We start from the raw sequence: 25855 nt of genomic DNA on the forward strand, positions 1-25855 counted from the left end.
TGTATACAAATAAAAGCTTTTTCTCTATAACTAAGAAGCACAAAGTTACAGCTACTGTTCTTCAGAGGTGAATGCTGATGTTCTTCCTGTAGAGGAACAGTGTCTATGACAAAATACCATCATTTGCTCACCAATATTTTTTTTTAACAGACCCGTGTTGTCAAATGTATGCAAAATGGCTTCCCTCTTCCAAAAAAAAAGTGCTTGCTGCCTCTGTGCAGCCATCTATCGGCAAATCCTAACCAGTTAGCACTGCTTACAGTGACTGTTAAATGTCTACTGAGATATTCTCGCAGAGTTCTGCACTGTCGTTCGGTTTGTTTCCATCCTAATTCAGAGAGGCGCCAGGGCCACGCCCGGTCCTCACTGTTTGGCTCATGGCCCCTGAGCTCCTCACTCGCGGTGTGAGTGTGCTTTACTCTGGCACACACACCGACCACAAATACCTCATCATTTATTTCTATTATTTATTATGTCTCAAGCAAAGCTATGGTGCAAATCATGCAACGAAAAACCTCAATAAAAGAGCCAACAAGCGGTGGTATGTAAAGCTGGCAATGCTAGTAACACATTCCAGCTGGTCCACACATGGAGTGAGAGCCCATCTCCACAGTGCTTATCTGACAAGTCAGGGCTGAGAAATGATTATTACTGGGCAGGTCAGAGTGCCTCCCGAAAACCGTCTTTTGAATCACTTTCCTTCCTGCCCTTTTGTAATTCCTCATTGTGAGTAAAGAGAATGGCTCTACCTGAACCCATTACATTACATTCACTCAGTCTAAGACAAGCTGCACATTCTACCTCAGTGATCACAACCTCTGAGAGCAACAGCAGAAGACAGGAGAGCTCTGCCCATTCAACACGATCTTGAGACTTCCAATACATGCAACGTTGTTGGTAAGTAATTCATACCTACTTTGAAAATATAATTAAGCTACCTATGAACCTACGTACAGACTCAAGAAATAATCTTTCTGCTCTGTTTTCTCATAGAAAACATTAACATGCCTGTATGTCTATGACTATACTTTCATTTACAGCACACCCCCCAATCAGCAACTGAGAAAAAGTCACATTTTTTCCACAGTAAGTCTTTAAGGTGCCAGTAACAATTGGAAAAATGTTTAAAAGCTATTGAACAACCTTCTCAAATATTAAATGGTTTCTATAAAAATGGCTCTGAAACCTCTCCAACTTCTGCAAAATTTCAAATGGTTTCAATAAAGGTTGAACTATTTGAACCAGTTTCCCATGGCAAAGTATTGGTAATTACAGAAATGCCTGAACCACAGAGACTGTCATGGTTCCCTTATGTTTTTTGGGTGGGGGACGTATGCAAAAAGGTAGTTCTATTGGATTGGAATCTGATCACTCTGAAAATGTCCTTACCTGAGAACATAGCCAAAAAAAAAAAATCAATGTTCAACAAAGCAAGCGAGGACACAGCTTTTATTTGCCCAGATCTCAAAGAAGAGACTAAACCCTAATCCCACCCCTAAACCTAACCTTCTAACCCTTACCCCAGCCATGACCCTTACTCCTAACCTTAACCCCTAGCTCTAAATCTAACCCCAACAGCTAGTTTAAACACTAAACATACAAATGATTTTACATGTTTTTATAACTTCACATTACTTACTTTATGGTATTTGTGTAAATTCTATTCATATATTTGGTATCACTTTCTGCAACTGTATATACCTTATTTAATGTATTATGTGTTTTTATTAAAATATTTATCAAAATCTTTTGATATCAAGTTATACCAATATACCAATCAATACCAATTGATTCATTTATCTACAAAAAAAAAAAAAAAAACAATTATGTGTGTTTGTGTATATCCAAGAGGACTGTACCATTCCAATCCAATACCAACACATACCCACGGCCTCCCTGAGTTACTGTTAGTGTACTGGTATGATAATGTAAGAAACGGTAAAAAAACTCCCCTGGTGACCTCTCTAGATGGACTTCCACAGACAGACTCCCTTGTCTTTGTACTACAAGGCTGAGAGAAGAGGCTGCCACTTCGGCATAGACACACCCAAAAAATACCTTGCTCTAGTAATGACCAGATGAGCAGCCATTTAAGAGGGTACTAACAAATTAGCAGCTAAATCCACCCTGTGAACTCACTATGCTGAAAACAAACACCTGATTTATGGTCTAACAAATTATTAAACCGTAAAACATACGCAATTAACTCTAAGCCAACCCCAAGCCCAACCACAACTGTAACCCTATCTGTAATCTTAACAATTAAGTTAAAAAATAGTAGAGAAATATGTACAATGTAAGAAATAAATTGTTGCAGTCAGATTTGCTTTAACCTGGTTTGACCTGTAATTGACCTGGTGTGTCCTGATTTCACCTCATCTCTTTTTCTCTCCATTCATATAATCTGCAAACCATTTCCAGTAAAATTTTTTCTAATATTGTTTCCTTTCAATATATGGACTAAAATTCTCTTGTGAGGAAAAGAAAGCACAAAAGCAGTGTACTCCAGGGACCTAATTAAAGACTTCCAAAGCATGTGCACCAAACAAAATTTCCTATCCAGAGTTGGCTGGGAATCATTTTCCTTTAAGCTTGTGCCCTGAAATATGTCTCCTTTTGCTGTTAGGGGAGAGTAATAGTATTGTTTCACTGTGTCTGTGACTGCAGGCATTATTTGATACTACATTACCAAAATATAGCAAATAGTGTAACAACAACTGCTGCACTGCTAAACTCTGATCACCACTGAAATGGCTATGGAATGGTCATGTGGTTCAGTCTGCATGTCACTCATACGCCCTGTGACCTTAGGTGACCTTCAGCAGTGTCCTGTGCTGTGTGGAGAGACGGTGGAGCAGTAAACACACTTGTTTGAATTTGATTCATTAAGTTACAGGAAACACGTCTGTGAAGATCTGAAGCTGGCAGTGGACACTGTCTGCCTCCTGTCTTATAAATAATCCATGTTTCTTCCTTACAGACAGAGAGTGAAATCCAGTGATTAAAAAGACCAAGGATCCCTTCTCCAAATGGTTGCAATTAATGACTTCAACTGAATATCCAACACTAATGTCCACTGAGTGTCTACAGTCAGCAGACTCTGCCGACAGATTTCACTTGACTCTGAGTGAAAGTTTCTGTTGAGTTTGAGTTGAGTTGAGTTTCTGAGCAGAAAAAAATCTTGGAAGAAATGACTGTAAGTAGCCAGATATTATCAGAATTAGCTGGGTTCATTTCACCTCTTATCTCTCCAAACACATAAGGCAGCCATGATGAAATCAGCACTGCGGGAGGAAATTAAATAATAGCAGCAGTGCACTAAGACTGCATCACCTCACCAGCACAAAACGGTATTTCCTGTATGCTATCTGTACAGGGCCAATGGAGTACATGGGCTCAGAGGTTCCCCTTATTGTACAGCTGAAGCTGTAATAACAGTAATCAGTACAGCAGCAGCATTGTTCTGCCACTGTAAAAGTACATTAGCATTATCGCCCTTATCCAAATGCTCAGGTCCAGTTCGCATAATGACACTGACAAAACAGACCAAAACAGGATATCCAGGAGTGCGGCCAAAAAGAGCAAACCAGCCACAGCAAAAAAAAATCCCGCTAAAACACACCTCCTGATACACCTCTAAACACACTGCTCCCCCATACATGCCTCTAAACATACTGCTGTCCTGCACCTGATTCCTCACCGGCTTCACAGGTATGTGGGCTATAGGATGTAATCTAACACATGAGAGAGTCACCTGTAAGTCACCTAAGGCAGGAGGAGACATTTTATGCAACAGAACTTACCTGGTTTAGCAGGTTTTGCACCAACTCCTGTTGAAATGTAGAAATGATCAGTGAAGACTAATTAATTAGACTATAGATAATTAGAAGAAACAGTATTAAACTGGAATGAATACAGACATGAATTCAATAATGATTGTTAATGTTTTATACGACTTGTGGATCAAATAACAAGGTATTTCTCTCTAGTTTCTTGATCCTTTACAAAACTAGGGTCTCTTACCTGCTCCTGTACCAGGGCCAGCAAATCCACCTGCAAAAACACAGCACGCACTCACTGCATCATCATCATCATCATCATCATCATCATCATCATCAACACATTCATCTCTCTATATGACTACACTATTATGACAGGAGTCATCAGAGGACCAATTTTGGATAACTTGCATTGAATTAAACTAAATAATAGCTTTCTAATATACATTTGGAGCACGTGCCCTGTCAAGACAACAAAACAATGAAAGACAACAAAACAATGAAAAGGAAACACTTAAACCTATTGTGAAGAAAGACAGAACAGGGAGTCTTAAATGCAGAGTATCTTAAAGGGACCTTGAGTGAGCTGTAACTAAGTATCAGATTTAGAGCATGGGCTTTGAGCTTTGGGCTTTGGGAGACAACACACAATATTCCTGAACCTGTGCGGATTACTTCACAGGCCTGTGATGACATCATGTGACTATGAGCAAAGGGGTACATGCTGCAACATCACATCACCACATGCTGAGTCTTCCCGTGGCTGGCTCAGACTGATGACCTCACAGGCCCACAGTACATCGAGGGGTTTTAAGTCTTAAATCCACCAGAAAGGAGGGAGAGCTATGCTGCGTTTCACTAGATTTATTACTCCACCTCGTTTAACTTTTGGATATTACTAATCCAGATGTAACAGTCACAATGTTAAATGGCACCAAGTTTAAAGTGGGACACAGGTTCATTTGTAATAGTTACTACCATACCATCAATATCATAGTTACAAATAAAACATGTTCAGTTCAGTTCACTGTTTATGCCCTGTCATTTCATCTCTACGTGATTTAATAACCCAGCTGTTAAATTTTTACATGCCAAATGTTACTGACAAATACAGCCAGTCCCTGTCAAGTAGACCATAGTGAGTCCTGCATAGTGCATTTGGGGAGGGGGAGGATTGCTCCCAGGGTGTCAGATGGGTGGAGAGGGCAGAGGGTACCTGGGTATAGACCACCTCCTACTGCAGCTCCGCCTGGAGGGACATACACACCTGAAAAAGTACACAGAATAAACATGGCCTGAGAAATGCACATTAAAACCAACTTCTACAGCCAAACTCTGAAACTGAGCAAGGTAATCGAAACCATCAAGACAAAGCCTTGTTTTAAAGAACATGATTAGAAAAAAATCCCTTTTGTTTCCAGAGAAATTAGGGAGTTGGAAACTTGCTTCACCAATAATTCTTTCCTTGTAAGGATTTTTGGCCAGGGCTCAGGGAAGTCCTGGGATGGCGATTGTGGAGCTCAGAGATGGCGACCTCTTCGGTAAGAACAGCAGAAAGAGATCTACCCAGACTGGGCTCAGGCCACTGCCCTTGGGACTCTGGCATCGCACGTCAATTACAGAGTAACATGCTGAAGAAAAACCTGGTTTACATCTCAGAAACATGCTACAGTGTAAAACTGACCTTCTTATGATGAAGTAGATCATATTTAATGGCTTTTACATGTTTGTAGACCAATTAATTTAAGCCACATGTCAAAGGCTCACACATGTTTGGAGTGAACACAAATAACAGGAGATGAATGTAGGACCGTATGATCAGAGGATACTGCAGTACTACACAGCTGACTATTAGGGAACAGTGCTGTACTATACATTAGTGAAGTATAGATTACAATCCAGAGGAATACACAAACCCTTGTAATATTCTCACTGTTCGAGAAAAAGGGTATTTGAAAATAGGGAACATCTCAGAAATAGTCTATTATTGATCTAATTTATGGTATTAGTGTTAAAAAAATCAAATATATCAAATTTAATAGGGTGCTCTTAACACAGGAAATGCCACAGAGGGCTTCACAGCTTGGTTGTGTAAAATAAATTATGGTGATGGTGATTACAGATACAATTCATCATATTGTACTGGACAGAACACTTGACTTAAGGGTAAAACACAAAAGACATAGACCAACGGTGCTGCTCTCTCTGGCACAGAGTCCCATATCCCTGTTCTCTCTGGCACAGAGTCCCATAGCCCTGCACTCTCTGACACAGAGTCCCATAGCCCTGCTCTCTCTGGAACAGAGTCCCACAGCCCTGCTCTCTCTGGCACAGAGTCCTGCAGCCCTGCACTCTCTGGCACAGAGTGCCACAGCTCTGCTGTCTCTAGCACAGAGTGCCACAGCCCTGCACTCTCTGGCACAGAGTCCCACAGCACTGAAACAGAGACACACAGCTCCACAGCCATAATCTCTCTAACACAGATCCCCGAAGTGTTACTATCTCTGGCAGAACCCTACAGCAGTACTGTCTTTGACACAGAGTTGCACAGCACTGTTCTCACTAGCAGAGAATCCAGTCTCGCAAAGCTCTCCTTGGCACACAGACGTGCTTTTTCATGAATAAGCTGTCAAGGGCCCTCTACAGGGAAATAAGCAGACCAGTCACCCAAGAACCCTAAACCGGGCCTCTCACATTACAGCAAGTAGAAAGAATTCAGGAAATGTCCTGGCAAATAAGAGCATATGGAGCAAAGAGGGGTAACGAGCAGCTGATACGCTCATTTCAAATGGAAACAGTCTACAAGACAGGAGGGGTTTTGCACAGAGTGAGTTTACTGAGGACAGAGGGGGCACACCATATATGTGCAAAAAGATGATATTCAAACCGCAGATCAGAAAAGACAGCCTATTTAGTCTATCTTTTCTGGAATGGATTATGTTTTGTTTAGCAGAAACTCTGAAGTTGTGTATCTGCAAGGACTCTTTTTCAAAGAGTTTTGCAATTGCCGAAATATTTTCACAACACGGTTCTGAGGAGCTCAAAAAGGGACTACTTGGAAGGAAGCTTACTTGAAAGGCACATGGCAGACATATCTTTAATAACAAATGACCTCACTTTTCAACTCTGATGGATCCTCAACAAGGATGATCTTTAACTGGTTTTAATTGAGACCATGATGGGGTTTGGACTGGAACCGGAGAGCTATCTAGTTACATGCTTTTGGCTGTGTGCTGTTAACGTCTCTGTTGTGAGAGTATTTGAAAGCCACGCAAATCTCAAAAACACAGCCAGACCCCTCAGCATTACCTCACCCCCGGTCTCTCTGCCCCAAAGCAGCCTTCATCCTCAACAGAAACTGAATGAAAAATCAGGGAGGCTGTCCAGCAGATTCAGTGTGTTTTAAAATGCCTGAGAGAAACAAGAAAAACTTCTTTGTCTGAGAAGGACAATTGCTTTACATGTTAAAACATAACAAGAATCCTTAGCTGCCTTCCTGTAAAGAGGTGTGTGGTCACCACCAGCACTAGTACTGATTTTGCCATGACAGATATTGTAACACAAATAGTAGTAGTAAAAGTATAAGCTTTTAAAACGGGATCTGGCAGCTTTGCAATGTGCTTTATTGTTATTTATTTTGACCCCTGAACAAAACTGTTATACAGTAGGTCTATATTTCATACCCAGGTGTCTGTGCTCCTGCAATGACCTTTGACTTGGTGGGTAATCCTGCACTTGACCTGTTTTTTCAGTTCACTGGTTGTCAGAGCTGTTACTGCCAGGCGTAACACTCTTGTGCTTAGGGCACAATCAAAGGGGGGATTTCCTGTAAAAGCTGAAAGGGAGCATACAGATTACAGAACACGTGTCAACCAAGGTTCTTACTACAGCCTTTCCTTTGGGCACATTTACACCTAGTATTACACCTGTTCAGCCGTGATTGGATAGTCATCCAGACACTTCTCATGCATTTATCACTGGTATTAAAATGCACCCTAAATGTGACCAGATTTCTCCTTTCCCTCAAAATATGTAAAACACAGCAGCACAGCGCATGTAGTTCACCTGACATTAAAGTAGTAGATTAACCTATTTAAAATCATGGCAAATAACATGACAAAAACTGACTGTTTTTAGTATTATCAATTGCATAGGTCAATTTATTTCCACCCAATTTAATAAATATATATATATATATTTCGATAACAATTAAGTTTCACCATTTGTAGCCTTGCTGTTTACAGTAGCCTAGGTGAACAGGCTTAGGTCTACTCTCACTCCTGAAGCAATGGCGGGTGCACAAGTTGCTGCATAGTAAGCATGGTACCGATTTTCTCATTACAGAGGAAGAGGCTGGCTTCAGAGACTAACTATACACATAGAGGCAACTGCCAAAATAAAGGAAACGCCTGAGTGAACAAGGGATACAAAAAAATATTGAAACCAGATGCTTCCACACAGGTATGGTTCCTGAGTTAATTAAGCAGTTAACATCCCATCATATTTAGGGTCATGCATAAAAATGCTGGGCAGGCACAGTTGCTCAATATTTTGGTTAACATGGATAGAGGAAGAGATCGCAGTGACTTTGAGAGAAGGGTGACCATTGGGGCACCTCTAACAGGACCTTCAGTGACAAAAAGCTTAGCTTGCTGATGTTTCATGAGGAGCAGTGGCAAAGGTAGGGAAAGACATTATCAGCTAAGGGAAACTGTGGTCATAAGCGTATATTCCTCAACCATGATGTCTGTACATTGCTTCAAGATTCAAGATGAACAACTCTGAATTGGCTGACTGCAGATATCAAGGGCATGAGCAGGTAGACCAGTCAAGAACTTTACAGACACGGATGCTATGGTCAGGTTACAGTGCATAAACCCTCTATTACCTCTAAACATGCATGTTTGTGAGTAAAGTGGTGCAAACAACACAGGCAGTAGTCTAGCTCTACCAAACAGTGGAAAAAAGTTTACGGTCAGAGGAGTCATCCATCATCCTGTTCTCAACAAGCAGACAAGTGCATGTGTGGTGCATGCCAAAAGAAACCTGCAGACCTGAGTGCTTGCTTCCTGTGATGGGGGCTGGGGGCTTTATAGCAGTCACACACAGCCCCTTAGAGGGCAAGGTAAACGCCAATAAATACAAAGTCATTCTGAAAGATCGCCTTCATCCTGACCTATCCTGATGGGAATGGTCTCTTCCAGGATGACAACGCCCCCATCCACAGGGCACTGAGCGGTCACTGAATGGTTTGATGTGCATGAAAGTGATGTAACTGTAAACATGCCATGGCTGTCTCATTCACCAGATCTTAACCCATTTGAACACTTATGGAAGATTCTGGAGCTGTGCCTGAGACACCGTTGTCAACCACCATCAACAAAACACAAAATGATGGAATTTCTCATGGAAGAATGCAGAGCTGTATAACTCCAATAGACTTCCAGACACTTTAGAGTCTATGCCAAGGCACATTAAAGCTGTTCTGGCAGCTCATGGTGGCCCAAAGCCCTATTAAGACACTTTATGTTGCTGTTTCATTTATTTTGGCAGTTACCTGCACAACGAAGATGTAAATAACGCAGATATATGAGGTGCTTGTAAAGATTCTAAAAAGGGATGGGCTTGTAGGATGATGCAAGCTGTAAAAAACAATTTCAAGAGTTTGGAGCATTGATGCTTGGCCTAAACATGGACACAATGCATCCTTGAATACCGTGGTAGGTGGCTCAGCAAATCCGATCACAATTAAAATCTAAACTTAAAGTCAAAGTTTATTTTTCTAGATAACATTGCTTGTGTGGAGTCTTGATTTGGTAACATACATTAGTCAATTACATTCCTCCACTGAAGTAAAATGAACAGTGGGACATGTCCAGGCATGCTTTATCCATACAGTCTTCTATCAGAGGAACTGATATTGACATGTTTACTGACCATTAGCTGGGATTTTATTTTATTATGTATTTTCAAGAGCTGAAGATACAAACAAATATTGTACACACTGCACCTCCTACAGATGCACATACATACCCTACATCACCAGCTATGTCCTCAAACCCAGAGTCACTGCTGCCGCAAGCCACTTGCTGTTGTTTGTCTACTTCATAGAGTACAACCTTTTACCATGAATAAAATCCTTGTAAACACATACATCCTCTTTGTTGACAAATATAGCACAATTAGGGATTAAGCATTGTGCAAAGAGTTAAGAGGTTTTGTAATGCGTACATTTCAAGTGTAGTGACGTGGGAAACAAGGGACTAGCAAAATTAGCAAAATTCCAGCTTCAGTAATGTGCAGAATAATTGTTTAGCAAAGATTATAATCGCTGAGATTTAAATACTAGGCTCAGAAAATGTTGCACCTCCTGTTAATACCATAGAGTGCAATGTGATCCTTTTCCTAGCATTGCTGTACTTCACCTGTAATAAGTCCCCAAATGCCTGTATTCACCGCCTTCCTCTTTACATGTACTCAGTTCTAATGGAATACGCTCTGTGACTGCAGAGGAACAGGGGCTTTGGGAAAAAGCACTTTTCCCATCTCGCTGAGTATGTAACCGTGCTGACAGGAAGTCTTTGTTTTCATTTCAGACTTTAACACTTATGATACAGTTACATTTGTTTTCTGAACCTCATATCCTCCATCTGGGTCCCAAAAGTAGGCCCTGGGTATTGGCCTAATGCATTTTCAGCTAGTGAGAGCATGGCAGTAGGCCGAGTTTTTGTCACAATCAAGGATTATATTTTCCAGTGCGCTGAACAAAAAGGCTTTACGATAAAAAGGAATATAAGGAGTATATTGTTGATAGCATAAAATTTTCTCACTCTGCACTAAGACCCCAGCAGAGTTGTCAGACACATCTGCGCCCTAGAAACATAAACATAAAATAAACTACAGCTATAGAGGCTACAATATTTAACCCCTTTGCACGTGACTTATTTTATGCTATGTAGTGCGCGTCTTACGTTGCACGTGACCAAGCTCTGTCTCAACTGAGGAAGAATAATTCTAGAGTGCATGTTTGGATTACAACATTGTGATATCTGAGCTAAATCAAAAATGAAAATTGTACTGCTTATATTCCTTGAATATTTCATCAAAAAATGCCGTATGTGTGATGCATTGAGCATCTACATTCTTTGGAGAATTCAGCCTTCTGCTCGAGAACCAGCTTCTCCATTTATTTCAGCACATGAGATAGAAGGATGAGAAAAAGGATATGAGGGTGACCAAGTGGCCATGCACTGATCTCAAACAGGAGATGAACTGTTGTAGTGAAACCACTGCAGTAATGTGGGCATTAGAGTCATACATTCAGCCCCTGTCCATGAGGGACACCCTTGTCAGAAGAAGCTATGCATGAGCAGATCTTAGTCACTGAGGAGCTGGACCTCAGATAACGGGGGAAACACACCAGCCAGCAGGACTCTGTCAGAGGTCATTGTTCACCAATCACACAGAGGTGGACAGAGGAGCATCTGCAGAACAGCAGAATGCCACCTCACAGTCACATGCAGTGCTCACAGTGTGCTAACCCAGCACAGCCTCAACCTGGCAACCGCGGTGCTGCTGATGCCTGGAGATATGGCATGAGCCACTCATGAGATGGTGAGTGTCCTCATTTCAAACCATTGGAAGTTCACTGCGCTCGACGAATTACGTCCATCCATGAAGTTGATTGGTTCTTAAAACCATAATAAATGAATTTTAAAAACTGACCTTACATAATTCTCATACTTAAGTTAGAAATGACCTTGTGTGAATCGTTCCAACATGGCACAAAAATGTATTTTTTAAAATTTTTTTTATTAAATCCTTTAATGAATATAATAAAAATAACAATGTGATTTACATTAGTTATTGGAATTTCCCTGTGACAATTACTACAACTGTTATGGTCTGTGCCATGGTGCAGTCAATGTCTGTAACTAAATTAAAAAATAAGTAAACTCTGATGCACATAAACTGAGACAACTGTTACTGTGTAGGCTACACTTGTGCTATCTTTTGCATAAGTACCCATTTATTCTTCAGGATGCCCCTGATGACCTTTTACTGTTTTAGTGTAGTGATACATTACTCATGAAATTCAACAACTAACTTGACTTTGCTAACAGTGATTTCCTTATTGCAATAAAACCCCCACAGAGCAACAGCTGCAGTGCTTTAAGTAGGTAGGATGTACTGTGAGCAGTGAAAGGTAATTAAACAACAAGGTTTTACACTGTGTGTAATGCAGTAAAATATAATCACAATGCAGTTATGAGCACTACATACACAAAACAAAAAAGATGAGTGGCTAAGTTACGTATTCATTATTGTCCATAAAATGCATTGATTATGTTTGTAATCTTGTCAACACTATGACTTGTGGTGTTGCCATTGTATTACTGTAATTTTATCTTTGTTTATATGCCAAACCCCCCTTGAAAAAGAGATGTCAATCTCAATGGGGTTTCCCTGATTAAATAATAATAATAATACATAAATAAATAAGGAAATAATAGAAATAACAATAATGAGTGAATTATTTTATTTTATTTTATTCATCCACTCATATGAGTGGATGCCCTTTGCTTTTAGCTGTCTATACTTGCAGATTATACTGCAAGTATGTCCAATGCTATGTAATGTCTTTAAAAACTGTTACTCCTCACAGCTATATAAATCATTTATAAATGCTTTATAGCAGTGATTCACAGAAAATTCATGTATAGTAACATGAGAGATTGTAAATTCTAAAATTCTGCTCTACTACATGCCACATATTGAGAACATTATAATATAGCATCACAGCATTAGACAACAGCTGTCTAATTCTTGGTTTAAGCAATTACAGTTTGTCATTCATATTTAGTGTTCATTAATGCACTATATATGTCTTAGAACAATACAGTTAGAATAAGGCCTTTCTGAATTAAAATGAATACATCTGTCTGTGGGGTGGGGTGAGGAACCAATGCACCTGAACAACATGAAGGTGATTGACTCAGGGTGTCAGCAATAAAAGAGCTGTTATGTCCACAGTGAGAGAGGCAGGACTGGACGACAATGAGAGGACGAGAAAGTGAGCAGTCGGGATTGTGAAGCAAGTAGAGGACAAGACTTTGAGAGTGAGACAGAGGGCAGCAGTGGCAACTGGATCAGCTACTGAAATCCCAAAGTGACTCGACCCTTTAAAATGGAGACAAATCACTATCTAGCTATTTGTCTCACATAAGCTAGAGAGTTACCTCATTTAGCTATACAATAAATGCACAAAGATAACTTTGTTTCTGTTGGAGAAGCTAGCTTGTGTGGGCTGTTTACTAGCTAATTAGTAGAGGAGAGGTTAGTGACAACTGCAAAAACTGCTGCTGGTCTAGGGAGTTTGTTCTTCACACAGACAGTGGTAGCATTAAGTTTACTGTCTTCCTAGCTGGCAATTAGTGAATTATTTGTCTCATGTTAGCTAGCTAGTCACGTTATTTATAAAAACAATAAACATGGGCAACAACTAAAATAAAAATATACACTCTTGCAGCCTCTGTGAGGGACTTTTCTTATTATTTATGTAGTGTGTGAGTTCCCTTTACTTGTGTGTAGTTCTCTCCTTTGTACCCACACACCTGTGCCTAACCAAGTGATTATGGACTGGGTCAAGGTGCAACAGCAGTCTCTCCCAACAAGCTGTCAGCCATAGTCTGGGCCATGTGTTCCAGCACATCTTTATCGAAGACTATCGGCCGACCCCGGCTGACTGTACTGGCAGAGCAGCCGAGGTGACTGTTAGGTGTGAGTGTCCCCAGCTTCAGATCCAAAAGCAAGAGACAGTGTGATGGATATGAACACAGACAAGCTGGTCTGTATTTCAGCCAATGTCCTGTTTTGTGGAATGGAGATTTACCAGCTTATTGGTGCTTTGAATGTGCTGGAGGAAGTTGACCTGCTAAAACAGAGGAGCCTTGAGCTGAGCTCATTACAGGTCACTTAATCCTGTTGCTTTCTTTTAGGTGTACTATTTTGTTACGTTTGGCATGGTCACCTAGAGTCCAAAAATCTTACAAAATATAGCTAGAACATCATAGAAACCTTGTTGTCACTGCGAAAAACTTAACCCTAAAAATATTTCTATTGCATAGTAAACTAATTCACTACAAATGAACAATATAACCCAGTGAGATATGGGGCGCCAAGTGTAACAGACCTTTTTTCGTAGACAGAATGCCTTCTGTGCTACGAAATGCATAAATTCATTATGAAACCCTGTAACACTGTAACGCCTTTTGTCCATGAAATATTGAAGCGAGCACACACTTTCGTGCACAGAAAACAAAACGGTTGATTCCTGTCATGCACTTAATTGACCGTTGTTCTTTTCATTTTGTGGACAAAGTGGGCTGAATGCACTTTGCACTATGTGGACGAAAGAAACTCATTTTGTAGACAAAAGTAATACTGTCCACGTAACAGATGGCCAGCATTTATGCTGTTGTGGCACAAAATGCGGAATGCTCTATAATATCATCATTCCGTGCCATTGAATGTTCATTTTGTCCACGTAACTGTTTTGCTGATTACTGAAAGTATTACTGAAAGTATGATGCGCACGAAAGGGATTTAGCACAATATATTCAGTGATTCTGCAGTTACAGAAGGCATTCCATCCATGAAAGCAAAGGCTGCTTGAACTTTCGTAGACATCAGTGTTTTGCTTTCGTGGACGGAATGCCTTCCGTCAGTTACAGAACTTCCAAAATTTTACAGAAGTTACAGAATGTCCACTTACCAAAATTCTTACCAACCTGCAGCATGGTGCAGTGGTAAGGAGTGTTGAACTACATTCATCTCGTAACCCAATAAACACCAGTCTGATTCCTGACTAGGGCACTGCTGTTGTACCCTTAGGCAAGGTGCACAACTCATAGCTGGATGTTTAACATATAAAAATTGTAACCTGTGCAAGTCACTCTGAAAATGGGCATCTGCCAAAAACATTAAATGTAAATTAGGCATTCTCATAATTTGCTCACACTGTACTCCTACTGCCCTTTTTACTGTTTTAGAAATTGCAAATTCCATAATCAGAAAGTATAACAAAAATATTTTACTATATAACACAAAATTGTCAGAGCTTGCAAAAAACTCTATACGAGAATGCAGTACAATTGAGACAATGGAGCTCATAAGCCAAGTGTGTTTTGTGAGACAGTATCCGTGAGACAGGGGAGCTCATAAGCCGAGTGTGTTTCGTGAGACAGTATCCGTGAGACAGGGGAGCTCATAAGCCAAGTGTGTTTCGTGAGACAGTATAAGTGAGACAGGGGAGCTCATAAGCCGAGTGTGTTGCGAAATGCTTGGTAGCCCATGTCTCATGCTTCATTAGTAGGAGCCCAGTATTTATTGATAGCACATCAGAGACTGTCTCAAATTTGTCTCCTGAACAAGGGCTATCAATACAGTTTTATCTTTAAGGAATTCAAGACATATTTATCCCTGAACTCACAACACAGACATACCATGACATAATAATGAAATAATGATACTGAGTGAGAATGAAAACAGGTGATAAGAGCAGATGTGATAGTGGAGCAAAACACATATATCAGTAAGCATATCATCCTGCTACACTGTTCTTCCAGACAGCTGCGTAATAGATGAATTGAAAGTGTCAACTAATGTTCTGAGGGAATTTATTTAGACTGAAAGCCAATGTTTCAGCTCCAGAGCCACAACTGGTGAAATGCAGGGTGTTGGCTGATTGAATCAAAGTTTACTCTTTTTTTTTCATTGATGATGCAAACTCCCCTTTCATTTTCTGTCCCATTTATTTTGGATATTTTGCAGTAGCAGGAACACCCTTGAGTTGAAAAAAAAAGATGGTCAGAAAAAACTACCTCCCTGCTATATATATATATATATATATATATATATATATATATATATATTTAAGGTAATAACATGTACTTTGATTGTTTTAGTTTTCTAACTTATTTAAGGAAAATAAAAACAATCCTAGATGCTTCTTTAATTCTGTTGCTGGATTATTAACAATATGAAACGTTTTTGAACAAATAAGAGATAAGTATCCACCTTCTTACTCTGTACCTTCACAAGCACCTGACATCTCATCAAAAATTTCGGCATATCTTCAGTCTGGTTTTTCCCTGTTGGGCGCACTGAACTCATAAGACTAAATATGTCATCTAAATCATTGCCTTGTTCACTTAATCTAATAACAACCAAACTAAAGAAAGATCTCCGTCTGTGCTTTGTCAGCATTGTTAACACATCATCAGCTTTACCATCAGCTACATCCCTAAGGCCCTAAAAATAGCCATAGTCAAGCCCCCCTCTGAAGAAACAAAATCTAGATCTGAAAAATGATCAGGGCTACAAACCAATTTCAAATCTCCTGTTCCCTGCCTTAGCTGGACAGCTCCTATCCTACCTAAACTCCAAGACAGACTCCCATCTGACCAAAACTGCCTCTCTGTACTTGTGCTTATTGTCCTGATTACTGCCTTTCACACAACACATGACCAGATCCTCTTGAAGAGATTTGAATGCGCCATTGGTCTTAAGAGAAGCATGCTGTCCTGGTTCATACTTATCTGACAGATACCAGTTCAGACAACTCAATGAAGACAAGAATCTTGACAAAAAGTGTCCATATTACTCCAATTCTAGCATTGCTTCACTGGCTACCAGTTAAAAATTGGATTTATTTCAAAGTACTGCTCTTTACTTAAAAGGCTTTATATGGACTTGTGCCCACTTAACTTGCACGATTGAAGAATCCCCTATATCCTTGATTATTACTTTGTTCATAATAGGCTGGCATGTTGGTGGTTCCAAAAGTAGAAAAAAAAAAAACAGAAATGTTGCATTAGAGTTTTTTTCCCACAGAGCTCCACTATTATGGAATAGCCTACCCAATTATGTTCGTGAGTCAGGCAAAATCTCAGTTTTTAAGCATAGACAGAAAACTTACCTTTACAGTAAGTCTGATAGCCACATTGGGTGATGAGGAGGAGGGTGGCGCGTGGCTGTAGAAAACTTCAGGCTCATAGTGTTCTCATAGTGTACTCACACTGCTTTCCTATTGCTCTCATAGTATACTCACACTTTGCTCATATGGTTATTGTTTTTGCTTTGGTTAATTTTGTGAGTGCATTTGAATTGACAGTCTAATTATTCAGTAGGTTAGGCTTCCCCCCTCTCAGCTAGCTGCATAAAAAATGTGAATGAGGGCAGTTAGTATAGGGCACATGTGGGTTTGAATTTTGTTATCTTTTCAACAAGCCTTAGTGGACACAGTATTATGTCCAGCTCTTTGGACTTATTTTTGTATCATAAAGATTATTATTATTATTATTATTATACTGTTCTCATATAGCTCTCTTAGTGTACTCACTGTTCTCCTCCTGCATAGAGCCCAGTTAGACAAGGGAAACAGAAGTTCAACATTGGTTAGCACACCACACATCTCCAGCTGCTGGCGTCAGCACTTCATGGCTGTATAATCTGATTGGGAATACACCAGCAGTTATCATTCATCACAATCCAGTCTGACAGCAAAGGTGTGCCATCAGACCCGTTATGATTTCACTCCCCTTCAAGTGCAGCCAGAGCACTGTCAATGAGCCGAACTGGGGTCTGGAGCAGAACTTCATTCCAGGAGGAGCCTCCAAACAGACCTTGTTCAGAGTTTGCATGTTTAATTCCTAATCTCTATGGGACTGTGGAGCCAGGAGTAATTGCCACTCTTTTTCTGTTGCTGACCTGCATTAGTATCATCACTGCCTGTGATCAGACACAATGGATTCTGTCATATTGCTGCCTGTGATCAGAAACAATGGATTCTGTCATATCGCTGCCTGTGATCAGCAACAATGGATTCTGCCACATTGTGCACTGCAGTAAGACATGCAGGCATGTGACTACAGAAAACAAGATGTAATGTTTGAGTCAAATGTAAAATGATGTAAAATCAAAGGACTGCCAACATTCTTATCACAGACATGAAGTAACATAGCAACAACTTTTAAATCAGCATAATTTAAGTGAGTAATTTTACTGCTGAGAGTGTTCAAACTGCTGGCGGGGTTTAATTTCTAACACTATTTCACTGCTGTATGGATGTTAAGACACGAACAGGGTGTTTAATTATTTGCAGTGTATTATATTTCTGAAATAATGTTTAATTGTTGACATCATGCTAAATGACTGACAGCATAACGATCATTCTGGTTGCAATAACACTAGTAAACCATGCCAATGTCTACATTTTGAAAATTGGAACATTTATTCCAAGTTTATTTTGAAAACATGAAAAGTAAATTTGTGGTGTGTTTGAGCTCAAGCTGTCTTAGAAAACATCTACTAAGCAGTGCTGTCTCTTTTCTGTGCTGTAACTCATACGGCCAAAACAAAGCAAAGTGATGATCAAAATGTCATAGTTTTATTTTCCAAACAAAGCTGTCTGGGTGCAAAACAGTCTGTACTGGGTGTGCAGTGTTTATTATTTAAGTGAAGTGATGAAGTGAAAATCTGTGCTGTCCACACAGAAACACACACAAACAGGACTAGTGAATGCGTTAATCACATGCTGTGATTACAAACACAGAGCCATCTTTTTTTTTTCCAAATTTATTTCAAATGAAAGCATCTCCTAGGCAGATGTGAATGATTACAGACTTTAGTTACATTTGCTCTCTCAGTATGAAAGAAAGTGGGAGAAAGAGAGTCCCGAAATATTCTTGTCCCATTACTACTGTTCTCCTCCCCCCACGTCCCAAACATGACTGATGTAAGAGGTGTCAGTCATGCTAAGAGAACCCAAATAGCACAGCCACATGTCAGTATAAGCATGCTTGTGTTTTATGGTATTCAGTTGTATTTGTGCCCTTTATGTTGTATATGAATGCTTTGGTCATACCGTTTTCATTTGTTTCACCAATAAAGCACGTTGAATTTAACAGAATTGACAGAGAGAGTTAGAAATGAATGGCACACACAGAAATGCACACACACAAACACACAACCACGCAAATACACACACATTTATTCTCACACTCTGATGCAGGAATGGGGAGCACCCACCTCAAACACACAGACAGACACACAGACACATTCAGTTTAAACAACTCAATATACCCAGGGATGAGGAACGCAGCACTAATATTAACAATGCAAAAACATGTTGCAGTGCAATCCAGTTTAGCAAAATATATTGGTAAAATTCTTTTAGCTAGTTTGCTAACAAGTTAAAAAAACATACTGTGGAAGTATAAAGCATATAGCTTGCTAGTCCATATATATGAATCATAGCTGTGTTTTAAGCAACAAGTCTAAATAACACAATTTAGTTACATCTCAGAGGTTTTTTTCATATGAACTAGACTACCAAACTGTAGCATCATTAATGCTAGGTTAGCTTGCTAATGTGTGTTCGCAGACTACTCAATCACAAGCCTTCACAAACTTTCAAAAGGTAGCCCTGTTGGCTAAAATGCAAGTAAGTTACTGTTGTCTAGCTAACAAGGATAGTTTAATAGTTTAATTTGCTGTGGAGACATATCATTCTTTTCAAAAAACATCTGATTGTATTCTCCAGTATCCAATTCATATTCGGCAAGCCTGCTAAGTTACAAAGCTCCCAAGTTAGCTAGCTAATACTCTCTCTTTTTACTAATGCAGCTAAGTGGACAGCCAATTAGATATCTGTTTTATTCAAGTGGTATTGTACTCAAATCCATTGTACATCATGAATATTGGCTAGGGGTTCAATATCTGAAGAGAGGAGAGAAAAGGAAGAAAACTTGTTAACTCATGTTATATTTTTAATTTATTTTCTCGGAATTGTTTCTCTGGGTAATATCATTTTGAAATAATTTTGTGTCATGACTTCCAATTCACGAAACGTATCTTCAACTGAATGCATTGTTTCATATCTATTCTGTTCCATTCATAGTGTCTAAAGCTCAAAGTCCACCTACTTTAAATCTGGCAATGAAAATAAGGGGGCCCATAGAAAACCAGACAGACCAGACACTGTTTATATTTTGTCATTATTTACAGTGTTCGATTACAACATTAATTATAACTTTGTAAAATTGAAAGACATTATTTTGTAATACAATAACCCCTAAAGTGTCTTATCAAATAACTCTATATGCGGATGTTCCATTAGCAGGCTTTTTTCCTGCCATCACGATTTGGCCCTGTGCTTATAAAAACAATCTGGTGCCCCTGCTCTCACACACAGACACATTCCGTATGTTTTATTGGCTTGAGATACAAAAACTATTAAATGCTGCTGTACTATTACGATATTGGTATACTGCCCAAATAACAAATACACACTTAAACCACTGAATATTGTAAGTACAAGAATGATTGTAATCACAAACACAAAATGACCTACAAAGATGTAAACAAAATTGATATATTATTACTATTATTATTTAGTTATGGATTACCATGTCTTTGTGTCTTATATATTATGTTCGGTAATCCTGGTGTTTTACTGATGAAAGCATTGCTATTTAAATTACATTTACAAGTTTGTCGTTAGGCAGATGCTCATATGCAGAGTTACTTAAAAGTTACAAGGTCAAGCACCTTGCATCTATAAAAACAGCAGAAAATGGTATGCAAACAAGGACACCACCATCCAAATATGAAGTGCCAGCCAAAGTGTCGAGACCAACATGCAAGTGTACAAACACAAAGTACCAGCAGCGTACTGTTCCAGCACAATGCTGTATTGATTCTGTATTTTACCACAATGTGAAAATACACACTGTTAACTAACTGCACTGTCACAATATGGGAGGATGATGTGCCAGGGCCTTCCCCAGGGCCTGTCCTTGAAGGACTAACGCAGATGGACTCCCTTGTGTTTGTATGACCAAGTATGACCAGCCCCTTTTGTGCAGAGACACCCAGTAAATGCCCTGCTCAGTTAATGAGTTGGGTTAGAGGAGGATGCTAAAATTAATGACTAATTAGCAGATACATGTACTTGGAAAAATACCGTAGGCAAAAACAATAACGATTACTTGATCAATATATGATGCTAAATAATTCTCTGAGGTGCTACGCAACATCTTGTTAAAATGCGACAAAGCTTAACACAATAACAAGTCCTAAAAATGGTATTTGGATTAGTCCCATAGAGACAAGTAAGGTCAGCCTATTCAAACTAAATGCATCCCAAACCAGCCGCCATTGTTCAGTCTCTACACAGCCAGCTGGGAGTGTGAAACTACTGACTAATGAGTGGCTAAATGCATGCGCAAAACTAACCACGAAATAAAACATGAAAACTATTACACACACGCACGCACGCATGTGCGCGCACACACACACACACACACACACACACACACACACACACACTACCTCTCTTAGAAAAACAGACTTTCTCAATATAATTTCAATTCAATTAGCTTTATTGGCATGACAAATGTACCATTGTGTAGCCAAAGCAAACAAATATTCTTTCTTAGAATACATAATTCATACATAAATGGTAAAGAATGAGACAAAAAAAGAAATTGAACAGAACTCAGCTTTCTCTTTCTCTCTCTCTCTCACACACACACACACACACACAAACTCGCACGCACGCACATACACACACATACACACACACACAAACCCGCACGTACGCACACACACACACACAGAGCTGTAAACACAGCATGTGAACAGTGTGCGAACTCTAAGTTGGGAATGCTGTTGGCCCATTGACCACTCTGATATTGGCTCTACAATCAACTCTCACTACACTGATGTTGCTGTTTACTGCTGCCCACATATGAGGGGAGATTATAGCAAAGTCAACATGATGTCTGAAACTGAAAGCCAGCTGTAATCATCATCTCTCTCCTAAAACACACCTGTATTACAGACAATCTGCATGACTCCAAGGGTAGCTAACACATCAAATTAAACTGACATTTTAGAAAATGGGGTATGCATATTCTTTCAGATAGATAGATAGATAGATAGATAGATAGATAGATAGTTAATCCACTTCATACTTAACCAAATAAAGGTAAACATAATTATTGGACTTGTCCTTTTCTTTAAAAACTACAGAAAAATTTTCAAAGTTAAGCATGTACCCTCTAAATAAATAATCAGACAGGTTCATGTTGTATCTGGATATTTTCAGTAATATTATGACTCTACAGCATGTACTATCTAAAAATAAACCAAACTCTGTCAACCTGACGAGACAAAATATGAGGAAAAATCTGAGCCACAGCTGTGTGGGTTATATTTCAATAATGTTTATACCTATAGCACTTTTTTATAGAGAATGTACCAGGCATCCACAATACAGTAGAAAAAAGTCTATGAGATTATCTAGTCTATGAGTTTATAATAGAAATACTATTACTACTTCTACTAATAATAATATCCATATTGGGCTGTTACAGTCTATTTTAACAATGCTATAATTCTGTGAGGAACTTTATGTTGTGAAACAGATGGAAAGTTCCATTTTTGATTTGAATTTTACAAAGCCTGCAGAAGGAATGCTACAGAGACAGAGCTTTGCACTCTACACAGTAAGATTACAGATATACAGCACTGCGCTCTACACAGAAAGATTACAGACACAGAGCACTGCACTCTACACAGTAAGATTACAGACACACAACATTGCACTCTGTACAGTAAGATTACAGTCATACAACACTGCACTCTGTACAGTAAGATTACAGTCATACAACACTGCACTCTGTACAGTAAGATTACAGACATACAACACTGCACTCTACACAGAAAGATTACAGACACAGAGCACTGCACTCTGTACAGTAAGATTACAGACACAGAGCACTGCACTCTACACAGTAAGATTACAGACACACAACATTGCACTCTGTACAGTAAGATTACAGTCATACAACATTGCACTCTGTACAGTAAGATTAAAGTCATACAACACTGCACTCTGTACAGTAAGATTACAGACATACAACACTGCACTCTGTACAGTACAATTGCAGTCACAAGGCACTGCACTCTACACAGTAAGATTACAGACATACAACACTGCACTCTACACAGAAAGATTACAGACACAGAGCACTGCACTCTGTACAGTAAGATTACAGACACAGAGCACTGCACTCTGTACAGTAAGATTACAGACACAGAGCACTGCACTCTACACAGTAAGATTACAGACATACAACACTGCACTCTGCACAAGAAGATTACAGACACAGCATCACACTCTGCACAGTACAATTACAGACACACAGCACTGCACTCTACACAGTACAATTACAGACACACAATACTGCACTCTGCACAGTAAGATTACAGACACAGCACTGCACTCTACACAGTAAGATTACAGGCACAGCACTGCACTCTGCATAGTACAATTACAGACACAGCACTGCATTCTGCACAGTTAGATTACAGACACACAGCATTGCACTCCACACAGCTCCAGTCTAAGCCTAGCTAAGAAGAGATGTTGCTGTTGTGTTGCCAACATCAGAAAAATTTTTACAAACCCCTGCTCCTCTCCTAGGATGACTGTCGACAAGATGCCTGTTAACAAGACAGACACATAGACACACAGACACACACACACACTCAAACCCCAGCTTTCCTACCTCCTTGAAGTGAGGGTTGATACAGTGCAAGGAAGAGGAGTCCATGGAGGAGGAATGCGACCTGCCTGTTAGCCATCTCGCTCCAGAATGCACCAGTCTTCTCCAGGCGCCTGGTTTTATCCTCCCCAGGCTAATTACCGCTACCCAAGCCTTTGAGGAAAGAAAAAAAGACGCTGGACACTACGTAATTAAGAAAGGGCGAAGACTTTGAGCTCAATGAAGCATTTACGTTTTTTCTCCTCTCTGTCTGATGTTCCTGTTTTTATTCTGGTTACTCCTGCCAACAGAGCAGAGCTCACTGCCAAAGAGAGAGAGAAAGGGAGAGAGGGGGCGGACATCGAGTGGAAGAGAGGGGGCAGAGAGAGAGGAGAGAAGGAAAGTGAAATAGAGAGGGGGGGGGAGAAAGGGGGGGTGGGGGGCAGAGACACGTGCAGGAAAAATGATAGAGAAAGAGGCATCCCCCATCCCACATCCTTCCCCTTCATTAAAAGTAACTGTAAGGACTGTGCATGGCTTACTGAGAGGAAGGTGCAGAATAAATCAGTCAAGTCTTTAATGGTTCTGATTAAAGCAGTACATGCAGAGTGCTCCATGGAGACTGGATCACCATGGGGCACAATGTAGGACCTGGGCCACACAAACACACCTCAGACTCCGAGTTACTTAAAAAGGAAGCTTATCAAACCTGCAGATACAAATGCAGTGTCTTTGAGCACCAGATGTGGAAAAAAATAGGAAAACATGGTGAAGGTGTAAAAAGCTGAAAATAGCATCACCACTTCTTCCTAAATTCTGAGTACAGGTCAGAGTTGGCCCAGCACAGTGGTGGGAAAAGTACACCCACACACACACTCAGGTGTGTGGAGCACAACTTTCCCACTCACCCCTCTATGAAAGATGCACCACATCCAAACACACTACATTTATAGACGCACATACACACAGACACACTACATTTAAGGACAAACACAACACAAACACACACACACACACACACACACATACACACACACACACAGACAAACTATATTTACATAGACAGACACAAATCACATTCACACACACATACACACCCACACTCCACATCCACTAAAACGTACTCTCTCTCTCTCTCTCTCTCACACACACACACACAAACACAAACACACACACACACACACACACACGCACACACATACATACATGCACCACATCCACTCAGATGCACTCATACACATTCACAGGGCACCTGAGAGCAATGAGATGAGGAGACTTTGGATGACCTGTCCACCCATGCATGCTCCTAGTCATGCGAGGCAGCCTGGACCATGGAGTTCAGTTTGCCCTCAAGACAAGTGCTTCAACAACTGAGCTACTCAGGCGCTCCATGAAATTCTGTCCCTGCAATCTTCAAAATAATTATGTACAAAACTTTATTTTGATTGGCTTCATTACATTTTGACACACTTTATGTTGGTGTATTAACCATTGCTTCCATGACGTTTATATAACGACAATACTTACACCTATTCTTCTCCATGTGCATCTTACACATGTGCAGTTTGAGTTACAAATCTGTTCTATAATGTGACTGATATAGCTGAGGACAGAGATGTTTCTCTGAGACATGACACAGGTCTGAGGTAAGTGAGAGACTCCTGTTTGTCTGTGCTGTGACTCTAGGCTTAGCCCATGGCAGACTCTTGAATGTCCCTGCTTCCATGCATAGCTCCAGAAACAGCATGAAATTGAGCTGCCAGAGGCTTTCTAAGAAGAATAATAATTTGTTTGGGCTTTAAACAGCTTTCTTTGGCACTTATATTTACATTTACATTTTGTCATTTTGCAGACACTCTTATCCACTTACCTCATCTTATATCTAAAAACATGACTGTTGTCTTTGTACGAACATGAATTTTATTTATCAAGGGTACAGCCCATCATAAAATAATCTTTCAAATGCTTTTCACCAAACTTTGACCTTTGGCTATATGACTGAATTATGGCATGATTTGGTATGTCATCAGCGGGCAGAGTGTGTTAGGCATTGCAGGGGTAAGACATGCACTACGTACTGTGGATCTCATCTGGAATTCCCACAGTCTCACACTGCAGATGACTCTGGGGTGGGCTCTGGAACAAAACATACCACATCATGAATCCAATTTTAAAATATCAGTCAGGCTTATCTGACTGCTCATTAGTTGGCTTACTTCATGAGGAGACAAATTATGGAATTCCCCAGGCCATAATAGAATTATGTGTAAACTATGAATATCAAAATGATTAATGACGTGTAATTTACAATGTCTCAATACAGGTGGACATTACTAGTAATATCAAACTCCAGATCTTTTCTAAAATGTCATTAGCCTTGTCCTTGCATCAGAGATATAATCAGATGACACTGGCTGTAATACTTGCTGAGAGGATGGAAAGGGAGGAAATTCTAGTTTGAAT

At 39.9% G+C, this 25855-nt stretch overlaps 1 long non-coding RNA gene across 1 annotated transcript; it reads right to left on the reverse strand.

The window, feature by feature from the left end:
* Window positions 1-3801: 3801 nt before the first annotated feature.
* LOC118782622 lies at window positions 3802-23660 on the reverse strand. The gene is made up of 4 exons (XR_005005166.1): window positions 23417-23660; window positions 4996-5046; window positions 4024-4053; window positions 3802-3830 (listed from the first exon to the last, which is right to left on the reverse strand). It is a non-coding gene; the product is annotated as an uncharacterized LOC118782622 (long non-coding RNA).
* Between the last annotated feature and the right edge of the window lie 2195 nt (window positions 23661-25855).

This window comes from Megalops cyprinoides, chromosome 9 (genome assembly GCF_013368585.1).
Source record: "Megalops cyprinoides isolate fMegCyp1 chromosome 9, fMegCyp1.pri, whole genome shotgun sequence".
Taxonomy (NCBI): domain Eukaryota; kingdom Metazoa; phylum Chordata; class Actinopteri; order Elopiformes; family Megalopidae; genus Megalops; species Megalops cyprinoides.